Genomic DNA, 24,237 nt, shown 5'->3' with positions numbered 1-24,237 from the left:
AAACCAAGGTCTCACTCGTGTTTTCCCAAATAGGTAGTTGATATCAGAACACCGGAATGTTGTTCTCTTCTAAAAATAGATATTGCACGTTATCAGAGCTGTTCTTTCTTTTCTTACTATTTTGTTGGTTCTTTCTTGATTTGAAAATATGTTAGTTTCATTGGTGGCATTGCATTTTGTTTGGAGGGGGCATATCTAGCAACGTGTTTATTTTCTCTACACCCTTTCATACCTTCTCCAAAGCCCCCAGGCCTCTGAAACTTCACTTACGTTGTTCCCTGTGTCTGGGACCCCGTCTCCTCCGTAGGGCTCCTCCCAAGCCCTGAGACCAAACTCCTACTCATCCTTCAAGACTCAACTGAGACAGCACTTTCTCTGGGGAGCTGTCTCTGTCTCCTTTATCTCCACTCCTCAACCCCCACCCCCCACCAACCCCTAATCATGGACTCCTGCCCACTGATCTCATGAGCCCCGTGCATGTATTTCCCTGCTTCCCATCCATATGTTAATTACAGTCAAAGCTATCGTGTCTCTCTTCCCTTCTAGACAGTAAGCTTTTGGGGAACAGTGGGTGCATGTCAGTCCTGGCTGTGTCCGCCTTGGTGACCACAAGCCCAGGCACGTTCTTCTGCTGATACTCTCACCCCACTCTGGCGCTCGCCCCCTCAGCTGGCCTCGGGAAGAAATTACATACGCTTGGGGGCACATCTACCGCAGAGAAGGGCTCTTCTTTTTATGGTGGCCAGTGGGTAGACCTGCTCAGCAACTTTCCTTTCGTCATCTATACCCTTCTCCTGCCTGTCTGGGGAGTCCTCAGACGTTTTGGTCTCAGGACCCCTTTGTAATCTTGAAAGTCGCTAAGGACGCCGAAGAGCTTTTGTTTATGTGGATTATGTCTACTGATGCTTCCGGTGTTACAAAGGAAAGCTGAAATTAAAAAAAAAAAAAAAATATATATATATATATATACTACCTGAATCATAACAATAATAAATCTGTTACACACTCATGCGAGTATTTTTGAAACAAAAAAAAAAACAAACCTTGAGGAGAGGTTGTGTTATTTTATATCAGGGTTTCTAAACCGTGGCACTATTGAAATCTTGGGCCAGGTTATTCTTGGTGATGTATGGGGAGAGGGGACAAGGGGAGCCTTCCTGTGCCTACTTGTAGGACTTTGAGCAAAATCCCTGGTGTTAATGTCCACTAGGTTTTAGGGGCACCTAGGGCCACCCAGCACCACCTCTCAGCTATGACAACTAATGTCCCCTGGAGTGGGGCAGGGGACAGTCTCATCCTGGTTGAAAACCACTGTTTTACATCTGCAGACCTTTTTTAATGTCTTCAGTTACAGAAGACAGCTGAATCCTGTCACCTGCTTCTGCATTTAGTCTGCTGTGGTTACTTTCTTTTGGTTGAAGTGTGTCTTGAACTTACAGCTGTCCACAGACATGTGGTTGGAAAAGGGAGACACATTTTAATAGCTTTCAAAATAATTGTGTATAGTCTTCTTTGGTGCTACCCAAAACCCAATGTGTGGCAGTTTCTTCAAGCTTAGTTGTAACGTGGAATCATGGACGTGTGTTCATGAACTTTTTATACTCTGTTACATCCAAATACATCCATTTCTCTCAACCTTTGGATGGTTCCTTTCACGCATGTGAGATTTTTGAAACATCACACATAACTTTTTGGAAAAGTTTTGCACAAGTCTTTTCAAGTTTGACGCATCTCACTGTAAAAGAAATTATATGTGTTCGTATTCATCTTACTACAAAAGTTTTAAAATTCTGGGCAACTGTCAAGATCACAACAACAGATCCAAGTCATCAAAAAATCTGTTTCTGCCTGGAAAGATCTGATTTTGGCCAAAAACACTATGAATTGTTCTCCTAGAAGTGACCAGCTCGCTGACGTTTGAAAAACATGGCTACCGAATACCAGCGTTTACACAATTGGAGTACAGATGGTTCTTTCAAGTGAAGATACTGTTCTGTATTTAAAGCGGCTGCTGCAGCCCCCGACTCAACCCCCTCCCCCATGGGCTTCTTCCCGGCACCCCACCTAGCCCGGATGAACAGCCCGAGTGCTTTCTGGGTACCTCCCTCAGCAGCCCAAAGAATATCATAAACAGCGTATCAGGAGTAGAGTGAAATTCATGTTTACTGCTTCATCAAGGGCATTCCTAAGGGAAACTGGCTTTTTCCCCCCTCCACTCCCCACCCCCCTACCCAGTCCCCTGTGACAGCCATGATGACCAGCCCTGCTTTGTTCGACTGGCCCTGAGACCCGTCTGATGCGTCCGCTGCACACTCAACACCATCAGTGCAAGTATCAACACAGCGGCAAAGGCACATGGCACCTACGATTAACGATGAAGCTAGTTTTGACCTTGCTGAGCTGGAAGGGGTTTGGGGACCCGAGGACACCTTCTGGTCTCCACTAGCCTCGTCTCCCTTTGATGGTGAGGTAAGACCACTGCAAGTGTCTGTCTTGAGCAAACAGGAGCTGTTTACATGATGAGCTAGGGAAGTGCCAGGGAAGGGTCCCAGGAGGCCGTCTGAGCCAGCCCCTTTGGACTGCAGACTGGCAGACTGAGACCCAGCTGGGGGAGAGACCCAAGGTCTCACAGCTGCTCACGGAGGAACTAGGCCTAGAACCCAGGTCTTCTGATTCCCAGTCCAGTGCTCTTCCTCCTAGCTCTCTCCCATTCGTCCTTGAGCACCCGTGGGGCCTCTAACAGGCATCCACCCGCAAGATGGTGCTTGAGGGCACGTGGGGTGACTGTGCGTCATTACACTTACATACAGACGTGTGTCTGCAAGCTTCCTTTGGCCCAGCAGCTCTAGGGGGTTGGGGGAGGGGACTGGCTGCTATTGTCTCCAGGTGCTGGGACCACCAGGTGGGCAGAGGCACCAGGTGGCCCCTGTGTGTTCTAACAGTCAGACCCTCCTTCGAACTGATTAGCCAGGGAATTCTGTGGTTCTTTGGCTTCGCTGGGTCATATCACAGTGTGATTACTTTATAAGGACTCCCCACCTTGCACAGAGTCCGAGCCTTGCAGAGGCAGCAGCAGCAACAAGGTAGCAGTAGCTGATGCGCAACTTGGCCCCATGAGATTTCATCCAGATCAACTCCAGGTACTTTTAGTATTTATCAAAGAAGATAACCAGTGTAAAGGATTCTGCAGGGCATGTGAAAAAGCAAGGTTCATGTGTACAGTTACCAAGGAGGCTCAGACTGCCCTCGCCTGTTTCCTGGACAAACACCATGACATCATCATCATAGTCCACAGAAATTCCCAACATCTGGATGCTGAGGCACTGTGCGGGTCTATCAGATCATCAAAACTCTCAGAAAACACAGTTATTATTGGTGTAGTATGCAGGGTGGGCAGAGAAGAGTCTACTTCTTGGATAGAGCCATCATGGGTGGCTGCGACAGCACACAAGCGCGGCTGAAAGGAGCTACACCACGTCCGAACAAAGCCAGTGGAGGTGATGGAATTCCAGTTGAGCTATTTCAGATCCTGAAAGATGATGCTGTGAAAGTGCTGCATTCAGTATGCCAGCAAATTTGGAAAACTCAGCAGTGGCCACAGGACTGGAAAAGGTCAGTTTTCATTCCAATCCCAAAGAAAGGCAATGCCAAAGAATGCTCAAACGACCGCACAATTGCACTCATCTCACACACTAGCAAAGTAATGCTCAAAGTTCTCCAAGCCAGGCTTCAGCAATACGTGAACCATGAACTTTCAGATGTTCAAGCTGGTTTTAGAAAAGGCAGAGGAACCAGAGATCAAATTGCCAACGTCCACTGCATCATGGAAAAAGCAAGAGAGTTCCAGAAAAACATCTATTTCTGCTTTATTGACTATGCCAAAGCCTTTGACTGTGTGGATCACTATAAAATGTGGAAAATTCTGAAAGAGATGGGAATACCAGACCACTTGAGCTGCCTCTTGAGAAATCTGTATGCAGGTCAGGAAGCAACAGTTAGAACTGGGCATGGAACAACAGACTGGTTTAAGATAGGAAAAGGAGTACTTCAAGGCTGTATATTGTCACCCTGCTTATTTAACTTATATGCAGAGTACATCATGAGAAACGCTGGACTGGATGAAGCAAAAGCTGGAATCAAGATTGCCAGGAGAAATATCAATCACCTCAGATATGCAGAAAACACCACTCTTATGGCAGAAAGTGAAGAAGAACTAAAAAGTCTCTTGATGAAAGTGAAAGAGGAAAGTGAAAAAGTTGGCTTAAAGCTCAACATTCAGAAAACTAAGATTATGACATCTGGTCCCATCACATCATGGGAAATAGATGGGAAACAGTGGAAACAGTGTCAGACTTTATTTTGGGGGGCTCCAAAATCACTGCATATGGTGACTGCAGCCATGAAATTAGAAGACGCTTACTCCTTGGAAGGAAAGTTATGACCAACCTAGATAGCATATTCAAAAGCAGAGACATTACTTTGCCAACAAAGGTCCGTCTAGTCAAGGCTATGGTTTTTCCAGCAGTCATGTATGGATGTGAGAGTTGGACTGTGAAGAAAGCTGAGCACCGAAGAATTGATGCTTTTGAACTGTGGTGTTGGAGAAGACTCTTGAGAGTCCCTTGGATTACAAGGAGATCCAACCCCTCCATCCTAAAGGAGATCAGTCCTGGGTGTTCATTGGTAGGACTGATGTTGAAGCTGAAACTCCAATACTTTGGCCACCTTATAAGAAGATCTGACTCATTGGAAAAGACCCTGATGCTGGGAAAGATTGAGGGCAAGAGAAAGGGATGACAGAGGATGAGATGTTTGGATGGCATCACCAACTCAATGGACATGGGTTTGGGTGGACTCCGGGAGTTGGTGATGGACAAGGAGGCCTGGCGTGCTGCGGTTCATGGGGTTGCAAAGAGTCAGACATGACTGAATGACTGAACTGAACTGAACTGACCTTGTACTTTGACAAACTTAAAAGAAGCTTCTGGAAGGTTTTCCAGGGAGCTGCCTTGTCCTCAGCCATCACTATGAGCTCCTGTGCCTTGCAATGGTGTTCCACAGGAAAACTGCAGCCATTTTTCTCTGTCCCGAGGGGGAGGGTTGGGGGGTGGGACATGGCAGACAGACATGGCTTCTCCCCATAAACAGGCTGCTGGCACGGACTCACAGTTATTAATGCCGGTGAGGACAAGGACCTCTTCCTGCAATGTTCTTTAGAAAGGAAGCACAGGGCCTGCCTTTGGTGGGGGATGAGCTGAGAAAATAGGGCCCCCCTTCCCCCTTGGTTTCACTTAAGCATTGCAGAAAGATAATTTACTGGCCAACTGCAGAGCACAGCAAAGTTCAGAAATCTGACCTGGAGCTTGAAAATTATTTCCAGCCCTGTCTTCTGTGCCTTTTCCCCCCCAGGGAGTTCCAAGAGCTAGTATCCCAAGTGATCTCCTTGGAAGCTGTCCCAGGCTGGAGTCCCCTGTCCAGAGCCAGAGGCTGGGCTAGGTGGCCTCTCTGGTTCCTTCCTGTGGTTCCCACTGGCAGTGACCGAGGACCCATATCTGAGGATGTACCCGGAAGGGTTGACTGTGTGGCCTAGAAGCCCCTTGTTTCAAAGACCTCCCTGCCCTACCAGCCTCTCCTCCTGGGGTGCCCAGGTCCTGACTGCTCCAGGCCTCCTGGCCCTGGGTGGCTTGCATCAGCCCCCCTGTGAACAGGTCCCTAGGTGGCCCAGCACGTGGTACCCTGATGCTCTTATTCACGGAAGCCCCCTCCCTCAGCCTGGCCTCCCAGCGGGGAGAAGGCTTTCTGGCTTCTGGTGGAGCATGGGCCTCAGGGTTGAGACTACATGGTCGCCTGGGTTTCTCGTGGAAAGTCTACGATGGGCCCTGGAAAGCATGAGCAACAGTAACAGGCTCAGGTCACCTCAGGTGACGGGGGTGTATTGTAAGGATATATGGGGGAATGGCCAGGCTGGGCCACGTCCAGCTCTCAGCCGAGGGCAGCACCGGACAGTCGCAGCAGGTCCAGCACCTTCTGTCCTTGCCCCCGCCTTGCTCCCAGTGGACTACCTGCTTCTGGCATCTCACTTGCCATCTGTCTCATGTCCCGTGGTCCCTGCCTGCCCCCAGGGAGGCCCTGGCTTCTCTGTCCTTCTGTCAGCATCTCCTTAAGTTCCCTCCCAGTCCTTACGAGGTGGGGGGGGACACACTGGGCTTGGGGGGACTGGGGCCCCAGCAAGCGTCACTCCTGGGCTGCTGGTTGGCCCCAGGGGGCCTCCGTGGGCTCATGCACTAACCTCACATCTGGCATCTGTGGCCAGGGTGGGGTGATGTCACAAGGTACAAAGCATGGTGACCTGCGGGTGAGGGGTGCCCGGTGGCTGCCCTCTTGAGATCTGGGCATGTGCTTGAGGAGAGCCTGGGGGTGGGAGGTGATCAGAGAGCTGGGAACGAGCCTCAGGGACATCTCCCCATGTTGTTTGAGGTCCTCATATGTGTCCACAAAGGCCCTTCACAGACCCTTCAAGGGTGGGGCTGGGAAGGACTATCAGGGTGGCTAGAGCCTCGGACTCCCATCTCTAGTCCACGTGCTGAGTGCCCTGGATCCCCACCCGCATCAGCCCCTCCCCTACCTGGGCTGGGCGCCCACTCAATCACCAAGGCCTCCCCTGCCCACCTCTCAGGGCCTCATATGGGAAAGACAGGAGCGGCAGGAACCAGAGAACCTTGCGGCCGATGACTGCAAGGCTCCCTTTGGAGTCAGGATTACTCATTGCGGAGGGGGGCAGTGTTTAAAGTTGGATGGGAAGTGAATCACCTATCCTGATGACAAGACCACATTATGTGAGAGCTCTTTAGAGGAGGGGGTGATGGGGGCTGGAGTGGAAGGGAAGGACCGCAGAGGACATCGTTCCTGGCGGAGCATGGGTGGGGGATGGGAGGGCCGGGCCGAGAACGCTGGCTCCCAGTGCCTCCCCAAAACCTAGCCACGATGATGTACCAGCTGTTTGTGGGTGTTTTGGGGGGAGGGAGGCTGCAGGTAGGGCAGGGACCTCCGACACTGGGGGAGGAGGCACAGGGCGAGGACTAGGACCCTCAGACAGGGCGAGGGGCTTGAGGGGAGCTGGGGGACTGTGCCCCTCGCTAAATTGAAATTGACCCCTCCCCCGTGAACAACGTGCCATACACTTAGGGTACTTCCGAGCGTGCCAGGTGGGAGCTGCCCGCTGTGGGCTTTAGGAGAGCAGCTCCCACCTGGCACCTAGGGATTCTCGCCCCACTCCTATCTGAACCACCACCCCAGGTGACGGAGAGGAGGCGGTGAGGGCCCGGGTCTTGGGCTCTGCCCAGGCTGAGGACATCCCCGGCTGGTGGCCTTGACCTCCTGCCCAGCTCCTGGTTGGCGGAGGCTGGGGGAGGAGAGGCGGTGGAGCTGAACCCGCTAAACTGAAGATGGCTGGCTAGGTCCTTCTGCCTCCCTTCCGCAAACAGCCAGGCAGCTGGGAGCCGGGGGCGGAGGGAGGGAAGGCCATTCTGCAGGTACGGAGACCTGGATGCCCAGGAGGTCAGGTGACGTGTCTCTGGCCTCCACCACCTCAGCAGGGGCCCCAGGAGCGGGGGCCAGGCTGAGGAAGGCTGTGAAGCTGGCACGGATCCTAAGCCCTCACGCAGCCCTGTTCCAGGTCTGGTTCTGTCTCTTGCCAGCTGTGTAACATAGGGGGAGTTCCTTAACTTCTCTGAGCCTGTTTCCTCATCTGTAAAATGAGGATAATAAGTCCTACATGGCTGAGGAAAAGTGGGGCTCGAGCAAGGACTGAACCCCGGAGCTGTGGAGCTGGGCTCCCGGCCGATAAGCACAAAAGCCCCATAAAGGGCACCTGCCTCCTTTCTTGGAACCACAAGGCTCTGTGGCCAACTCAGAGTCTTTTATGGCAGTCTTGTGCACTCCACCCCCTAGGAGGTGGCCACCTCGTACCCGCCACAACCTAAGGCTGCTGGCTCTGTCTAAGCTGGGGAATGGAGCCATTAGATGAAGCATTCTCCATGTTCTTCTGGTTGACAGACTTCTTTCAGAAACTAACAAAAACCATGGATCCCTCTGCCAAGTTAAAAAAAAAAAAAAGCCCAGTGCCAACACATCCACCCTATACCATTTTCTGTAGCACTTCAGGGGAACTCCCAGAGTCTCCAAAGCCACTTGCAAAACTCTTTTGCCAGATGGAGAGCCAGGACGCATGAGCGTAAGTGTTGACACTGAATGACTTGCTGTGTTGGCCAGTTGTTCCCCGGTCTTTCCCTTGTGAGAGGGCCAGGGCGGTGCTTCCGAATCCACCCAATGCGCAAGGAACGCACACATGGAGGACTGGAAGTGGGTGGTGGGGAAGGTCCCCACCCTAGTTCCAGGGTTGAGTCATCTGAGCCTGGAGGACACACCGCAGTGAAGATCAGATGACAAGGGATGGAGACACTGGCAGTGTCCACCCTCTCCCTCCCTATTGACTAAGGATTGAACAAGAGAGGAAAGAAGGCCAGGGGTGGGTGGGTGTGGGGAAGGGAGTTTTACCAGACAGACAATTGAAACCCTCCCGCAGGGAAATAGTAGGTGAACAACAGAACAGAAGTTGTGGGCTCTCTCAACTCAGAGGCTTTCTCTTGGGTGGCCGGGACTGGGGGCCTGGTGCCGGGAGCCAACGTGAGGAACTCTGCCCGTGGCAAAGGTCATGAGGAAGGAGGCTCGGCATTATGCAAAGGCGGGATCGAGCCTCAGGAGATCCAAAACCAGAGTCTGCCTACTTTACTGTTTTATGCTCCCACCTACACCTCTGACTTTACAGGGGGCTGACCCCCCACCACCTCTCTCAGAGAAGGAGTTAACTTGCAGCTCCAGTCAATAAAAACTCCTGGGCGTGACAAGAGTGTTTCAACTTACAAACTCCTCTGAAGTTTCTCTAGCCTGCCTGAGCAGTTTCGTCCAGCCACATGTTATTGTTTACAGCCTCCCAACCGTGAGAGGCATGAAATGCTTTAAAACTTTCTAAATATAAGACTCTTTTGAGAAGCTAGAAAATTATTAGAATAGTATAGTGGGTTGATTAGAAATTATATTGGTGAAGGGTTTTTCATTTGTTGAGCCAATATTTGCTGCTAAACCTCCATATTCCCTGCCCTTATAATGAATATAACTAGCATATGGGAGAAATAAGTATTAACCTTTGGTATTAATCATGCTAAACCTTAAGCTTAAGTAAATTCCTTTTCTTGATTATAACCCCCTGCACCCTCACCCTGTAGGAATGCAACTTTATCTGGTACATTTGGAGAGTGGCGCCTGGTTTAAGAAAAAAATCACCCCTGGAAACAATAAGTTTTCTGGTTGATTGACCATTATCAGAAAGGGCCATAAAATGTCAGCAGGCCTCATGGCCAGAAGATGATGTAAAACCCCTAAGACCTTTGTATAATTTTATATGAAGCACCTGATTTTGACAAGGGTCAGGTCTGCTGACCCCGCGTGACTCTGTATTCATCCCTATGTATAACAAAAAGTATATAAGCAAACCTGAAAATAAAGAAAACAGATCAGTTTCTGGAAAGAGTGATTCTCCTGTGTAGTTTCTTTCTTGTTCTCCATTTTTCTGGCTGGATTCCCATCTGGAGCGTGGGTACTCACCGAGCCTGCTAATTTTGCCTGGGCTTCTAAGATCTGACCGGGGAGGCCTCAGTGCCTCCTCTCCTTCGGGAAAATGGAAAGACGCCTGTGGCCTACATAGGTGGTGCAAATTCCTTGTCTTGGAGTTTTATTGGTATTCCACATAAACCAAGTCATTCAGCCTCTTTTTCTCCACTAATTTTCCTACTACACTATTCTTTTCTTATCTCTCTTTATATCTGTAATTAAATAAGTTTTTTCCTAGGACGCCAATTCCATCTCCCCTTTGAATTACCCTGGACCCACCAGGGCTGGACCCCGGCAGCCTGGGCTGCTCACCATCCCTGTCATGAAAACACTAAGGCTGGAGAAGTAGCATCCTGGGGACCCAGGGACCTGGGGAGAGCACCAGGCACTCTCTGTCCATCTTGCAGAAGAGGTATCGCCTAAGGGCCAGATACTCATTGCAGTTTCTGCTCCACCTGGATTCCGAGTGAGCTTTGCAAGAGCCAGTGTCCGGATCCTGGACCCGCAGGGCCACCCTTTCTTGGGGGGTGGAGCACAGACAGGCCCCTCTGGCTTAGATGGACCCTGGGGAGCTCTGGTCAGCATGGGGTGGGGGGTGCCAGACTCAGAAGCAGGCTCTGAATTCTCAACTCCTGGGTGGAATTGGGGGTGAAGGCAGGGGAAGCCCCCCCCCCCACCCTCAACTCCACAGCCGCCTTGACCTTGAGTTCATCCTTGCTACATCAACATTTCTTTTCAAGAATATGATTTCACAAAACCACAGCTAGTGGAAAAATTCAGAGAATATAGAACCCCAGCATGGGAAAGAATAATATAGAAAACCGATCCAGAAAAGAAGAAAATAAAAATCACCTGTAATCCCACCACCCATATTTGAGTGCTTGTTGACCTCTGATGAGATCATTCCAGCTGGCCTCACCCCACCCAATTCATCGGTATTGAAATCATGTATTATTCCCCCCACCTTCCGGGGCTGGGGCTCTGGACCTTAGTTTTCCTGTTTGGAAAACATAGCTTTGCTAACAAATTTCTCCAGCTACTTTCCCATGATTATCACGTCTGTTTGGCCAGGAGAGAAGCCTGCCTGTCCATTGTCGGCAGTGAGGAAAAGAAAGCTGGAGTGATGGGCACGTTCAAAGCTATCCAGGAGCCAAGGAGCTTGGGGCTCCTAGCTCTTCACAAAAGTATGTGTCAAAGAAAAACTTCCCCGACCTGAGAGCAGGCACATCCTCCAGCTGGGACCAGGAACCACAGGTCCATCCCTCTGGAATCTGTTCAGAGCTGTGCCCAGGCCTCTGTGCTACAAAGTCAGAACAGCAAGGTATCCCAAGACAGAGTTTATAATTTGCTTTATGAGCCACTCCAAAGTTGGGACCAAACTTCTTCTGGTGCACACTCTCTATGTCCTATGGCCCTTCCATTTGGACCACCTCCCTGACCTTTCTTAATGCAGTGGGGCCCTCCCCTTGTTTGGTGAGTAATGGCCTTCTCTGCATTTGATGGCTTTGGTGGCCTCTGTGACTTTTCCCATTCTCTGGGTCTCACCCCACTCGCTCTTGCAGTCGGTGGCCAGTTACTCCCTCTTGGGGTGATCATCCGAACCCCCTCTCCTTGCATGGGTAATCAACAGGAGACTTTGCCGAGTCTCCTGGGAAAAGGTCAAGTCCTGGTTTATTTGCCAACTTGCTCGGAGGGTGTCCACTCGAAAATGATTGGCCCCATGGGGTTGCTCCTCATCCACTTGCTCTTCTAGTTGGGGTTTTTTTTTTTTCTTTCCTTCAGCTAGATGTGTGCAAAGATTGAAGGTGTGAGGTAGCAGGCGTTTGTCAGGGTGGCCCGAGAACCTGATGGCCGGGGCCACTCCACGTTCACCTTTCAGGCAGAAACCTTTTACTCCCTCAGCTGTTCTGGGAACATTTACTTCAGAAACCGGGGCCAGGTTTGACTGACTAGAAATCTAAGAACCCTGGGCAGCGTTACCAAGCGTTCAGTGCTTGGTGACCAGCTCTGGACTAGGGCTCTTGGCTTCCCTCCGTCCCCCTCCTCATCTGCCCACATGTCTGGGCGAAACTTTTGTTTCTTTCCTAGTGGTGTGACTTCAAGCCAACGTTCAAAGAGAGTGCCCCTTTCCTGGGCCTGGTGTGGGGAGGGCAGGCGTGGGGGATCCTGTGTGGGCATTCTAGCCTCACACAGGGGCAGGCACACCTCCCACCCCATGGAGAACCAACTGTGCTCTTTGGAAAGCCTTCTTGGACTTCAGACGTGGTCACTGGGTGTTCTCTTGTATAAGCGGACTGACCCACGGTCTCCTGAACCCTGCCTGCAAAAGTGTGCAAACAACACTGCGCATGTTTGTGACAAACATGGAAGAAGGAAGCACTTTGGCATGTGGAGTGCAGCTACACTTAACACCTAGCAGGGCTCTGTTGGGGGATAGGGGCACAGGATTGGGGGTCCTTGGCTGGGGACCACAGCAGCGATGGGAGACCTTGGGGTCTCCTCCTCTGCTGCAACTTGGGAAAAAAAGATGGCTAGTCATGGGGTGAACACAGCTGGGGGCTCCCTGTCACTTTCTCACTTAATGGGGGCATCTTCAGAGCAGAGGTGAAGATAGAACCTATAGGTGTCTCCTGGGAAATTCCAGGTGCCACGTCTGGTGCTGAGAAAGGGTTTGAGGGTCCAAGTCCTCTGATCTCCAGCTTTGGTTAATTCTTATCCATCTCTAACTTCCCTGGTGGCTCAGACGGTGAAGCGTCTACCTGCGGTACAGGAGACCCGGGTTCAATCCCTGGGTCAGGAAGATCCCCTGGAGAAGGCAATGGCAACCCACTCCAGTACCCTTGCGTGGGAAATCCCATGGACAGAGGACCCTGGTAGACTATAGTCACATCACTTTCTAGTTAACATGCAACGAAAACATTTCTACTGCTCCCCTGGGAGGTTAAGCTTTGTGTATTTTACTTTTCTAGGATAATCTCTTGACTACCAGAGAACCTTTGAAAATGTAAGTCTTAGAACATGCAGGTACTTCAGTGAATATGTGGCTCGGCCCCTTTCATTTTACCCATAAGGGTTCGGAGCTGAGACCCAAGTGCTCTACCCCAGCTCACAGACCTAGACTGTTAATCTGCCTCACATCCGTCTTGCTGGGTGACTTCAATGACTGAATAGCAGGCTCTTGGCAACCCAGGTGCCATTTGAGATATCCTGGGAGCAAAAAATTCTAGTCTTCTTTCTAAGGGTCCAGTTAGTTTATGAATGAAGACACACCTCTGTCATTTGTAGCAATCTACATGGGCTGCGGGCATCCCCAGTTTCTCATTATGCCTTTCTTCCAAAGACCAAGCAGTTGGTACAGCTGCCATGCTCGCTTTCAGACTTGCCAGCCATTTCCTGGCTTTCCCAAATGAACTAACTTTTCCTTAACCACTCTACTCTCTGGCTGATCCTAGGTAGCAACGCAGTTAGAAGTGATAGGGAGAGAAAGAAGGGAATGGCCGAATAAGGTGCAGGAGGGATGAGAAACATTTATTGAGCACTAACTATATTCCTGGCATTCCGCTTAGTGCTTTACCCAATATTATCCCCATTTTACAGACTGAGGAAATGGAAATTGAGGTTTAGAGACATTAAGTAATTTGCCCAAAGTCTCACATCAAGTAACAAGTGCAGCCGTGACTCAGACTCAGGGCGCCCTGACTTCAGAGCCGAAGCTTGTCATCACCGTGTTCATGGGGCCACGCTGCAGGGAGAGTCAGGTATCTTAGGAAACTTCCAAGAGGCGGCAGCAAAGAATGTTTCTTTTTTAACTGTCTGTTGCTGCTGTCTTGATGGGATTTCTAGGACCACAGTGGAAGTGAGGGCAAGAAAAGGAGAACAGACATTCCCTAGATTACCCATGCTCAGGACTCATTTCTTCTCTCCCACTTTTTTCTGGGGCTGACAGACAGGAATTTTTCCAGCAGGTACAGGCCTGAGGATGCTGGGGCTTTATGTTTGCGCCTATAAAAGCAGTTTTTCAGGCTCAGGTAAACACTCATGTAGCTGTTTATCCATCCAAAGAGCATTTATTAAACACCACCTGTTCTGTCAATTTTTGAGCCAATAAACTGGCAAAGTCACTGACCCAACAAACCTAGCTCAGATTCAGAAATTCATAACCTGATTCCAGCAGGACTTTCTGTAGATTCTCCAGAGCAGTTTTTTTTTTTTTTTTTTTTAAATAACCCTTTATCTTTCCCACTTCTCAGCTGTTGCTTTACAACCGGACCCTCTACGTGAAGGAAGGTGGAAGTGATGGAGAAGCTGGCCTGTTTAGCACTTGAGCTCCAGTCTGGGGGAAGGATGTGGAAGCCAAAGACTAACAAGAGGTTTTGGCATCATTTGTGAATATCCTTTCATTCTGCTATTGTATTTCTTTGGGCACTTAAGCTAGGCTCATGATGTGTGGGGTCACAAAGAGTCAGACACGACTGAGCGACTGAACTGAACTGAACTGTTTACTTAAAACTGCTCATGATGTATAAGGGCCAACTAACTGTTTACTTAAAACTCCACCCCAGCATCCTCAGCGCAACCTCTGAACTAACTGCCAGCTGCCACTCACTTGCCCCAACGGAATTAACGGAAGCTGCCAACAGCTCTGCCCTAACCTCATTGGACAGAATTGTGTCTTCAGCAGACATGAGTTTCTCTTTCTTCTGAGATTGCCTCCTTCCTGTGAAGTGTTCTCCTGTGCAGTCCAAGTTTCAGACAGAGGAAGGAACTGGGTGTTTTATTTATTCTTACCCATCAATGTGCTCCCATATGGGTGTCAGGACTAGTCCTACAAGCAACTGCTGGCAGGGCCAGAGATAAGCCAAGGAGAGGGGTGCCAAGGAATTAAAGTGCTTGGAGAGGGGTCAGCGGTCCCCTGATTACCACTGACATCCAAAAGCATGGTCCCTTTGGACTGAACTGGTCAAAGCCCGTGAAGTCACAGAAATGCATCTGTTAGGAAGCGTGAGCTGGTCCTTTTCCCTGAGATCTTGTAGCATAAATGCAGGTGGATGGAAAAGACATGGAGAGTCTTCCTAACTGCACAAGTGTGGGGGGATCAGAGAGTCTTCCTAACTGCACAAGTGTGGGGGGATCAGGGAGTCTTCATAACTGCACAAGTGTGGGGGGATCTGGGAGTCTTCCTAACTGCACAAGTGTGGGGGGATCAGGGAGTCTTCATAACTGCACAAGTGTGGGGGGATCAGGGAGTCTTCATAACTGCACAAGTGTGGGGGGATCAGGGAGTCTTCCTAACTGCACAAGTGTGGGGGGATCAGGGAGTCTTCATAACTGCACAAGTGTGGGGGGATCAGGGAGTCTTTATAACTGCACAAGTGTGGGGGGATCAGGACTTACTGGGGAATGGTGGAGGTCACAGGAATGTGGGCACAAGAAGTAAAATTAGCAGAAGAAAGGCTCGATCTAAGATTCAGGGTTTGGTTATGGTAAAATCAGACATATCTGGAAGGATGGAGAGAGAAACCTGAATCTACTGGCTTTGAAAGTGGGATGCACGCCTGAGACAATGTTGCCCTGAGAATTTCTAGTTTTTGGCTTGAGACGTAAGGTTGTGGTCAGCAGGTGGAAATACACATCTGCAAGGACACAGGTCTACCTATCTGTCTTGGACTTCTGGAAGATTCTCTCTAGGCCAAAGATTGTTAGCTAGGTTACAATATCAAGGAAGGTTATAGTTGCTTCTTCTCCACGTTGCGAAGCAGTTGGAATTTCATAAACTCTAGAGGAGGTTTGCAGCAGCATAAAGGAGACGGCATTGGATTTAAATTTGAAGCTTGGCCCTGCCAAGCTGTGTGCTCTAGGACAAGCCATTTAACATTTTTGACTGTGATCTAGAGAGTAATACCTATATCACAGGGGACCTTTAATGATCAAGGGGGAACATAACCAGGAAAAAGATACGTTTACTGTAAAGAGCAGTCCTCACTCTGCAATGGTGACGGAGAGGAGCTTTATACTAAACCCCGGGATGTTGGTGCACGTTCTTGTCTAGAGCAATCGTATGTACAAGATAATCCGTCCAGCTTGAGGATTCTCCAGTCAGGTTAAAGGATGCTGCTGTTGCCTGGGGTTTCACACACCTAGACCCACCACCTACTGCTTTATCCTAGGGGATGTGGGACTGGGGGAGCCTCTGTTAGCAACACTGGAGACCCTGGTTACAAATGAGTGGAATGCACAGGGAGATGGGATAATTATCAACCTTTGAGAGCTGTATGAAATGGGTGAGTTATTTTTGTTCAGGAATACAAAGCAAACATTAGCGGTGAAAAGAATGCAAACCACATCTTGCCTATTTAAAGCAATGAAGGAAGAGAGCACAATCACACAGGCAAAGAGGCTCTTTTGTTTCCCCAGTCAGGAGTGCTGGTTAAAAAGTGCACACAAACCACAAAGATTTATACCATCTCCTGCACTCCTAACACAATGTGTTTTCTTGAGTGTGCCTCTTTAAGAAAGAAAAAAAAAATTCCTAAAAATAAAGCAGCGTCACGTTTTCTCCAACTTGCTATCTCGTTTGAGCTTTATGTTTATATTCTGTTGAGAAAATCTCAAGACATTATTTGTTTTTCTCTACAGTAGTAGCTGATTCTTCCCAGGGGTGCCAGGGGGAGGATAAATGTAATTTTCCCTAAGCACACACTTATTTGTTTACTCTTTATTAAGACCCATCACCTCTTGAACTGTCTCCTAGGTGGGGATTAACAAAAATAAACTGAAAAGACCCCGTCCTTTGGGAAGAAAAGATAGACACCCCAGCATCTCTGACTTGTGGGGAAAGGGAACAGGTTAGGAATAAAAAAGAGGAGTGTTTATTTTTCATATATCTGAGCCGTTAGGATTTAGATTGAGTGGCTGATGGGAAGAGAGAGTGGGAGTTAACCTTAGAGGTAGGATTAAACAGGGTGACAGGTGGCCTTGGATAACAGGTTAACAATTTATGATTTTATTTTTAAGATGTGGGGAGTAATAGAGAAGTTTTTGAGCAGGGGAGCAGCATGATGGTCTGGCTATATAGCCCTGAAATTTGGAATCTTAATTGTGAGGATGAACGCAGACAATGATTGCACAGGTGGGTGTAAAGTAACTTGAGGATGTTTGAAAGAGAGCAGCAACGTGGAGTTGCCTCTCTGCTAATGTCGTATGTGCTGCTTCTCTTTATTTGGCAGGGAGAATGATGCACGTGTACAGAGTTAGATTCTCTTGGAATTCCCTTTTTGACTGAGATGGCCTCAGACGACTGAGAAACCTAGAGGATGTGTCTAAAAATACTAGATAGGAAGACGTGGCTTCCCCAGCCTGAAGATGTCTCTTCCTAAGGCGGCTGGGAGGGGCGTGGATGCAGGGCGTGGTAACGGGCTCTCCGGCCAAGGTGAATGCATGTTGATGGGGCAGGGGGCAGGACACTGAGGGCACCAAGCTCTAGAGATGCCGGCTCAAGTCTGAACGTTGTAACTAATCCTCTGTGTGACCTTGAACAAGTCACTTTTCTCCTCTGGGCCTGAAATGTCCTCCTCTATAGACTGAGGGGTGAAACTGGGTGGTCTCTATTGTTTCTTTGAGGTCTGACATCCTGTGGGTTGTGGGACCAAGCGAGGCTGTGGTCCCTCCTACATGATACATGGTCCCCAAGTGCCTTCTCTTCCTTCTCACAGCTGCCAAGGCAGACAACTCAACAGGGGATGTTCTCCCCTAGGTCCCCAGCCAGGTCTTACAACCCCAGTTCAAGTTCTGGCCTAGCTATAGGTCAGTAGTGTGAACTTGGGCAAGTCACTTCACCTCTATGAGTCTCTGTTTCCCTTTCTTAAAACAATGGATAACTTTATTGGCCATGCCCTCCAGCCAAACATTCTTCTTTTGACCAAGAGAGAGTCAAGCTGCAGGACATTCATCTCTGACACCCAGATCTTGCCCATTGCTGAATTTTTGCTGTCTAGATCAAGAAAGTGGTTCAGAGAATGTAGTGTATTAGTTGGTCTAGGGATCAGTCTTCTTCTGGTTCCTCTGCTACAAGGTGAGCTGTTGGCTCCTGTGAGTTGCTAATGGCTACAGGGCAGCATCACAGACCCTGGGCAGAATATATGGACCAACTGCAACACAGGCTCCCTCTGAAAACAAAAGGCTGGTTAGCTCTTATGACTGGTCTCGATGCCAGGGGGCCTACGTTATGAAACTCAGACGATGAAAACATGTCCCAGGATCCGTCTGGGCCTGCTTTAGAGCCTGGTGGCTTTCTCTTGTGCCTGGTCACATGCTGTGTTGTCCTATAATGTGGACATACAGGGATGGCAAGACATGTTGGCTGTGATGTCAGTTTCCCTTTCCCTACCAACAAAGAGGCTGAGGCGTCTGTGATTACTCACAATGAGCCAACTCTGGCTAGTGACGTTTGAACCGACCTGCTGGACTTCTGTGTTTGAGGGTGCTGTCATTTACGATGCCGTTAGGGTCAGAGAATAGTTTAGACCATCTTTCTCAGTCGTGTTAATCCCTACCGTGGGAACTGGGGCTCTCAGAGGGGATGACGTGCTCCATGCTTGCCTCTTTTGGAGGTTTCTGAGTATACTCCTCAGGGAAGCCTGGAGGGGTGGTCTTTGGACGCCCCTGAAAGTCTCCCAACAGCTCCCCTGAAGAGAGAAAGTCAGTGTGTTGGCAGATGGGTGAAAGCCTAATGTCTGCAGAAGCAGTGGGGCACACACACTGGGTTAGGAGGACATTGTTTAGCACAATAAACATGAACTAAGCTTTTGTCTCTCACATCAGGACAGATCCCTTGAGTGGATTCAATTCATTCCCGCAGAGCAAGAACAGTCTGGCTCTTGTTGCTCCAAGAGCCCCAATATTAGTTCCCATTCCTGGTGGACTAGGTTCTGCTGATAGGGTTGTAATAGCCACAGCAGAAACATCTTGCTGAAGTGGAAAAGCAAGTTTCGATTTTCAAAGACTCAAATTTGGAATCAGTCATGGGAGAGAAACTTAAGAACCAGAAGGGGCCCACAGAAGGAAATCAACCTTCTTAGATGTTTAAAGAAGCATTATTAAATTTTGTCAAGAATCAGTTAAATTCAGGGCAGTGGCTAAGGCTGAAAAAAAAATAAGAGTTTTGAGTTTTCCTAAGAGGACCATAGGGAGTAAAATAGTGAGAGGAGGAAGGGATGGGAGCTCACGTTGAGAAAAAGCAAAGCACAGTGATACGCAGAAAGCAGAAGATGACATACACATGAACAAGAACCTACAGGGCTTTGCACACCCCCTACATGAGCCATTATCATTATTCTATTTAGCTGAATATTATGTGTGCAAATACATATAATTCTTCTTTTTAAACAAGTTATGAAAACAGCAGAACTTACTAACATCGTGAAACCAATATAGAAAACCTAGGAAGGTTGAATCACGAGAATTGGAACCATGGCCTCATTCAAAGCAAAATACTGTGCTGACGTTATTTGTACAGGGTAAATTAATTTTTTTACAGATGCTGAATCAAACCCAAGGCCCTTTATCTCAGAGCTAAAGCCTTTTATAATTGTCTCAACAATGTAGTAAAAATGAGAAGACTATTATGTAGGTAAGTGTCTTTTCAGTGTCTACTGAAAGAAACACAATTGAACCACTCTCCTTTTCAGACTTTTTTGACAGTTTATCTGCACTCTGGCTATTCCTGGAAGGCACATACAACTAGAGATTGATATTTTGATTGGTTACCTTTAGTTCTCTAATAGACGGAAAGATAGAGAGAAATTTTAAAAATGGAGGAAACTGGCTTCCAATAATATGAAATTATCATGACAAGCCTAATGGAGTCTCTTCGGCACAGAGAGCTAAGGAAGGTTAGACAGAGAAAAATAGAATTTGACATATGCAGTCAAAAGCGAATGGCCTTACACTGTTTTAGACAATAGCACGGACCCTTGACAGTTGTATCAAGCTACATGGCAAAAAGCCAGCACTTATTTATCCCCAAAGTACGGAAACCAAGGTGGGGGTGGGGGTTGTGTCTCATATAGTAAATAGTCTTGTTTTAGACAAGACAGTCTCCAGGCAGTTTCCTCTCAAATCGTCTTGGTTGTGTCAAAATTCCCTCAAGGGGCCACTGCAATTCCAACTTGTCTCTCACGGTTGCATTAGAGAAACAGGGGTACCAGGTGACAGGGAAAATGACAATAGCAGGTGTCATGCCCCCAAAGGGTCATTTGGGTTTAAGAAGAAAGACCCTGAGCAAACCAGAAGAATCTGGAAGGAGGCTCTGTAGGCGGCTCTGCGTCTCATGACCACTGTCAGAGGCCGATGGCGGGACGTCAGCGGTCAGGGGCTGGCCCCAAATCCTCCAGAATCCAGGCAGGTGGAACTTTTTAAGGAAGGCGGTTCCCCAGAACAACAGAAAGACGGGACTGGGGAAGGGGTCTTGACGGCTTTGAAACAATGACCTGAGGGTCAAGTGGGGTCCGAAGGCGCACTGGTCTGAAGAGATCTCCTGAACTGCGTCCTGGGGACCAACGCCAGGACAGACTTCTCGATCTTCATGTCTGTGCTCTTCCTGTTGGCTTTCCCACAAACAGCACTTAAGACATTAGACAGACAGACAGACAGAGACAGACACAGGAGCAGCTGTTAGAAGGCTGGAAACACTTTCTCCAGGGAGCAGCCCGAGTCTGACCAGACCATCTACAAGTCCCACAGCATCTCATTCCTAGGAGAACAGAAGGGGCTCAGAGCCGAGGGCCCTCCAGGTGATCCGGGAACTTATTTTGGGCCGAGCTTCATCCCCAGCCACAGGCCCGCCCAGCGGGAGGCCTGGAGGCTTGACGTGAGGGCCACAGCTGAATGCTGTCTTCAGGGTCTGGAAAGCGAGGCTGGGCTCGGTGGTGGCTCACCTCACCCCGCAGGGGAACCTCCGTTTCTGCCACGTGCCTCCTGCTGAAACCCACCCAGAACATGCCTGAAGTTGAACAAAAATGGGTTTTCCTTGACTTGTTTCCAAAAGGAAGAATGCTTACCTGTGGAGAGGGTGTTCGAAGGAACTCTTGGGGCTTGGGCTTGTGATGGACAATTCTGGGGAGGGTGTAGCTTAGCATGGCGGGGGGTCTCTCTGAATAACAGAGATAAGCAGGTGGGAGGCTCTGACTGCAGATCTCAGTTAATCACCTAGAAGGTGAGATGCTTGGTGGACGGTTCGAGTGCGGCGGGTGCGTCACTGAGATGGGGAGACGCCTGACGTTTGTGTGTCTGCTTAGACCAGATTATGAAGGAGTAATTTTTTTTTTTTCGTCTCTCCTGTGGTCAGTGGTTATGTCTGACATCGGTGTCCTGGGAAATGATGTCCACCAGGGCACCCTGGTCCAGGGCCCTATGCCCGCTCCTGGCAGATGGAGGCCAAGCTATGTGGGTAAATGGGGCTGTTCCTGAGGGTCTGGGGCTGTATTTCTCTGTCTCACATAGACCAGTTCTTCAGTGCGACTGGGAGACTCCAAGCTGGAGAACTGTGGAAGGATGTGTAAAAAAGAAGAGTACAAGGGAAGGCAATAATTCCTACCCTGATACTTTCCTTATCTGGGAGTTGCCTACCCACAAGCCTTGGCCATTGAGAAAATAGTCAAAGACTAGAAGCAAGAAGGCCACGCTTCTGAGCACCTGAAATAAAAGCCCCCCAATGCCCCCACGTGTTTACAAGATCTCGGGGTTTAACACAAGACTTTCCGCTCTAACTGGTTTTGTCAGGGTGCTCACAGGAGGTTAGAAACGCAAGGGGGAGGGACAGGACCACTCAGACGTGGCGGGGGGAGGGGAGGCCCTGAGGGCACTATACTGATGAAAGAAGCCAGGTACCAAGATCACGTTTCTAAGGAAATGTGCAGAAGAAGAAGGTCCAGGGCATAGGAGGGGGACCGTAAGGGTTTCCAGGGCTGGGGGAAGGGACGGGGGAGTGACAATTGATGCGAATTTCTTCTGCGGGGTGGACGAAAATATTTGGAATTAGTGGTGATGGGTGTGCCACTTGGAGAATACACTAAAAACCACCTTAAAGGGTACATTTAGTGATAGGTGATCTATGTTTTGATTTTTTTAAAAAGTTAGAATGAAGGAAAGCCTGTCTGGCAACCTGGTAATCTGATGGCTAGAGAGGGTCCAAGCACAGTAGACATCTTTACTCAGGGAATCAGACCCATCTAGAGCTTCAAGGTCTGCCTGGAGCCTCCGCCGGCTTCGTCATCATAACCCCGTGAATGCACACGGCGTCCCTGCTGGCCTCGTGCAGGCCTGGGTGCTGAGGGGGTAGAAAGACAACTTAGAACACGGCCCCTGCTGCCTGGAGTGGGGGAGGTCACCCCCACACCGCAGTGCCAGCATACGTACTGGTGACCGCATCTTGAGGCAGCTGACTGATGTCCAAAACTGTTTAGTTTAAGAAGGCAGAGGAATGAGTCATGGGTGATAAATTTGTTTAAAAAAATAAACTTTCTTCCGAAACCACCAACCTTTTAAAGAAATGTGGAAGCTGCTGGTGGCTAGTGTCAGGGAGCTAGAAGGATAATGCATGTGGAATGACTCATTTCCCAGAGAGGCGGGGTCCTCGCTGCATTCATGGAAAGGCGAATGTCCCCACGCAGTTCACTAACCCCAGACGGCGGGCGATTCCTCCAGCCCCCTGGGGCATCTGGGTTCTCAGGGCCCCGCCCCAGTGGTACTAACCTGTGTTGTTTTCCCGAGAGGCTCCACGTGCGTCTCCCTGAGAGGGCAGAGGACACAGAAAGCCTGAAATGCTGAAATGGAGGGAAAGTCTCCGGGAGATGGGACTGAGGTTGGGGGTTGCTGGAGGCGGGAGCTAATTAAACCTGCCCTCCTTCCCTAGGCTCTCCATTCTCGGTGTTCCTCAGCGAGCGGAGGACTATGTATGCCTTCATGTGCAGGGTGTCCTGGAGGGAGCAGGTGGGGCAGGGGCCACATGAGCCCCTGCTTCCCACCCCGGGACTGGTGTCTCTCGAAAGGAAGAACCATGTACCGCTCTAGATCACAGCCTCAGTGGACAGCTGTGTCTGCGGCGGCTTAAGAGGGGGCCTTAGGCATGCACGAGAGGAGAGCTGAGGCCTCTTTTGAGCCCTGGGCACATGAGTCCTTAGCTCAGAATGTCCATTTCAGTACTCAGGCCGCCACCAGCGACCCTAGGTTCTGACTTTGCCACACGCTTTGGGACACAGGGCTTTTCAAAGAAACATTTGGGAGATTTGAAAGGCACAGGTTCAGACCCACTCCTGGAAATGATATGTATGAAGAGAAGACCTGGCTCCCCGCCCCTTACCCTGCCTCTTTCCACCGGGGCCACGCTTGGTGGGATCCAGAGGCTGAACACCAGGAAATGGGGACCCATGTCTTGGGAAGACTAGAGCCAAGCTGAGTGGGAGCGGGGTGGCGGGGGGTGGGGGGAGGTGGGCAGAGGAAATGGTGACTTCTTCACGGATAAACAAGTGGGGGTGACAGAGACGCCTGAGTAGGGGTCGGGGGGGGGGGGCGGTCTCAGTGATGGCTCATCAGAGATTGCATCGAGGCCTGGGGCTTCTCCTGGGCTCTTGTTACCTGCTGGGCTCTGGACAGGAGTCGGGGGACAGGATGAAGTGAAAGGCAGCCAGTGTGGAGACCCACCCTTGTCCCCAGCCCTCCTCCTCTGTCCCCTCCCACGACCCCCTCAGGTTTGAGGATCCAAGGATGTCTGTCGGTCAGACCCTCTCAGGGGCACAGAGGTGTTTTCGCTTCAGTAATGGGGATGTATTGTAAGGATATCTCTGGAAACTGGACGGTTTCCCTAAACACTGAGGACAGATTGGCTTCCAGGGCTTTGGAACAGGATTCTGGATCCCAACAGCTCTGGGCACGAGCTTCTCTCGGATCCTCTGGTGAGATGGAACTCCTAGACCATGCCGCCCCCAACTCTATGCCCGCCCAGCCCTGCTGCTTGGCCACAAGAGCACCTGCCCCGGCTCAGTGGCACACCTCTCTCTGTGTCTTTTAGCTTTCGGTCACACTCCCAGCGCCTTTTCTCTCACCTTCAAATTTCTGGAAGGAGTTCGATTAGACCATTGTCACCCCGGCCACTGTCACACGAAGCCACCTCCCGTAATGGTACATGGCTGTCCTGAAGTCAGACGCTCACCTGAAATCAGACACTCACCGGTACCCTCAGCTGTGGCTTGCACCGCAGAATGGTGGCAGCTGACAGTTGGGTGTCCTAGGTGGATGGAGACTGTTTGTGTTGGTGGTGGGGCCAGTGTGCGCGGGTTGTGTTGAATGAGCGAATAGCAGGTCTCCTAAGACTTGGTCTTAACTTTCGCCCCAGCAAAGAGAAAAACAAAAAAAATAGAGTACATATATGAAGCCAGGTCAATGGGATGCAGCCCTGCCTGGGCGCTGCTGTCTCTGGAGTCTTGTCTCCCCAGGTGAGACTGGGAAGGGCTCCCTCATTACCCCCCCGCCCCGCTTTCCTTTTTTGGGTCCTGTGAGTGAGAACAAGAAGAG

The sequence above is a fragment of the Ovis aries genome, chromosome 3 (genome assembly GCF_016772045.2).
Source record: "Ovis aries strain OAR_USU_Benz2616 breed Rambouillet chromosome 3, ARS-UI_Ramb_v3.0, whole genome shotgun sequence".
In the NCBI taxonomy this organism is placed as follows: domain Eukaryota; kingdom Metazoa; phylum Chordata; class Mammalia; order Artiodactyla; family Bovidae; genus Ovis; species Ovis aries.
This window is presented reverse-complemented; position numbering follows the sequence as displayed.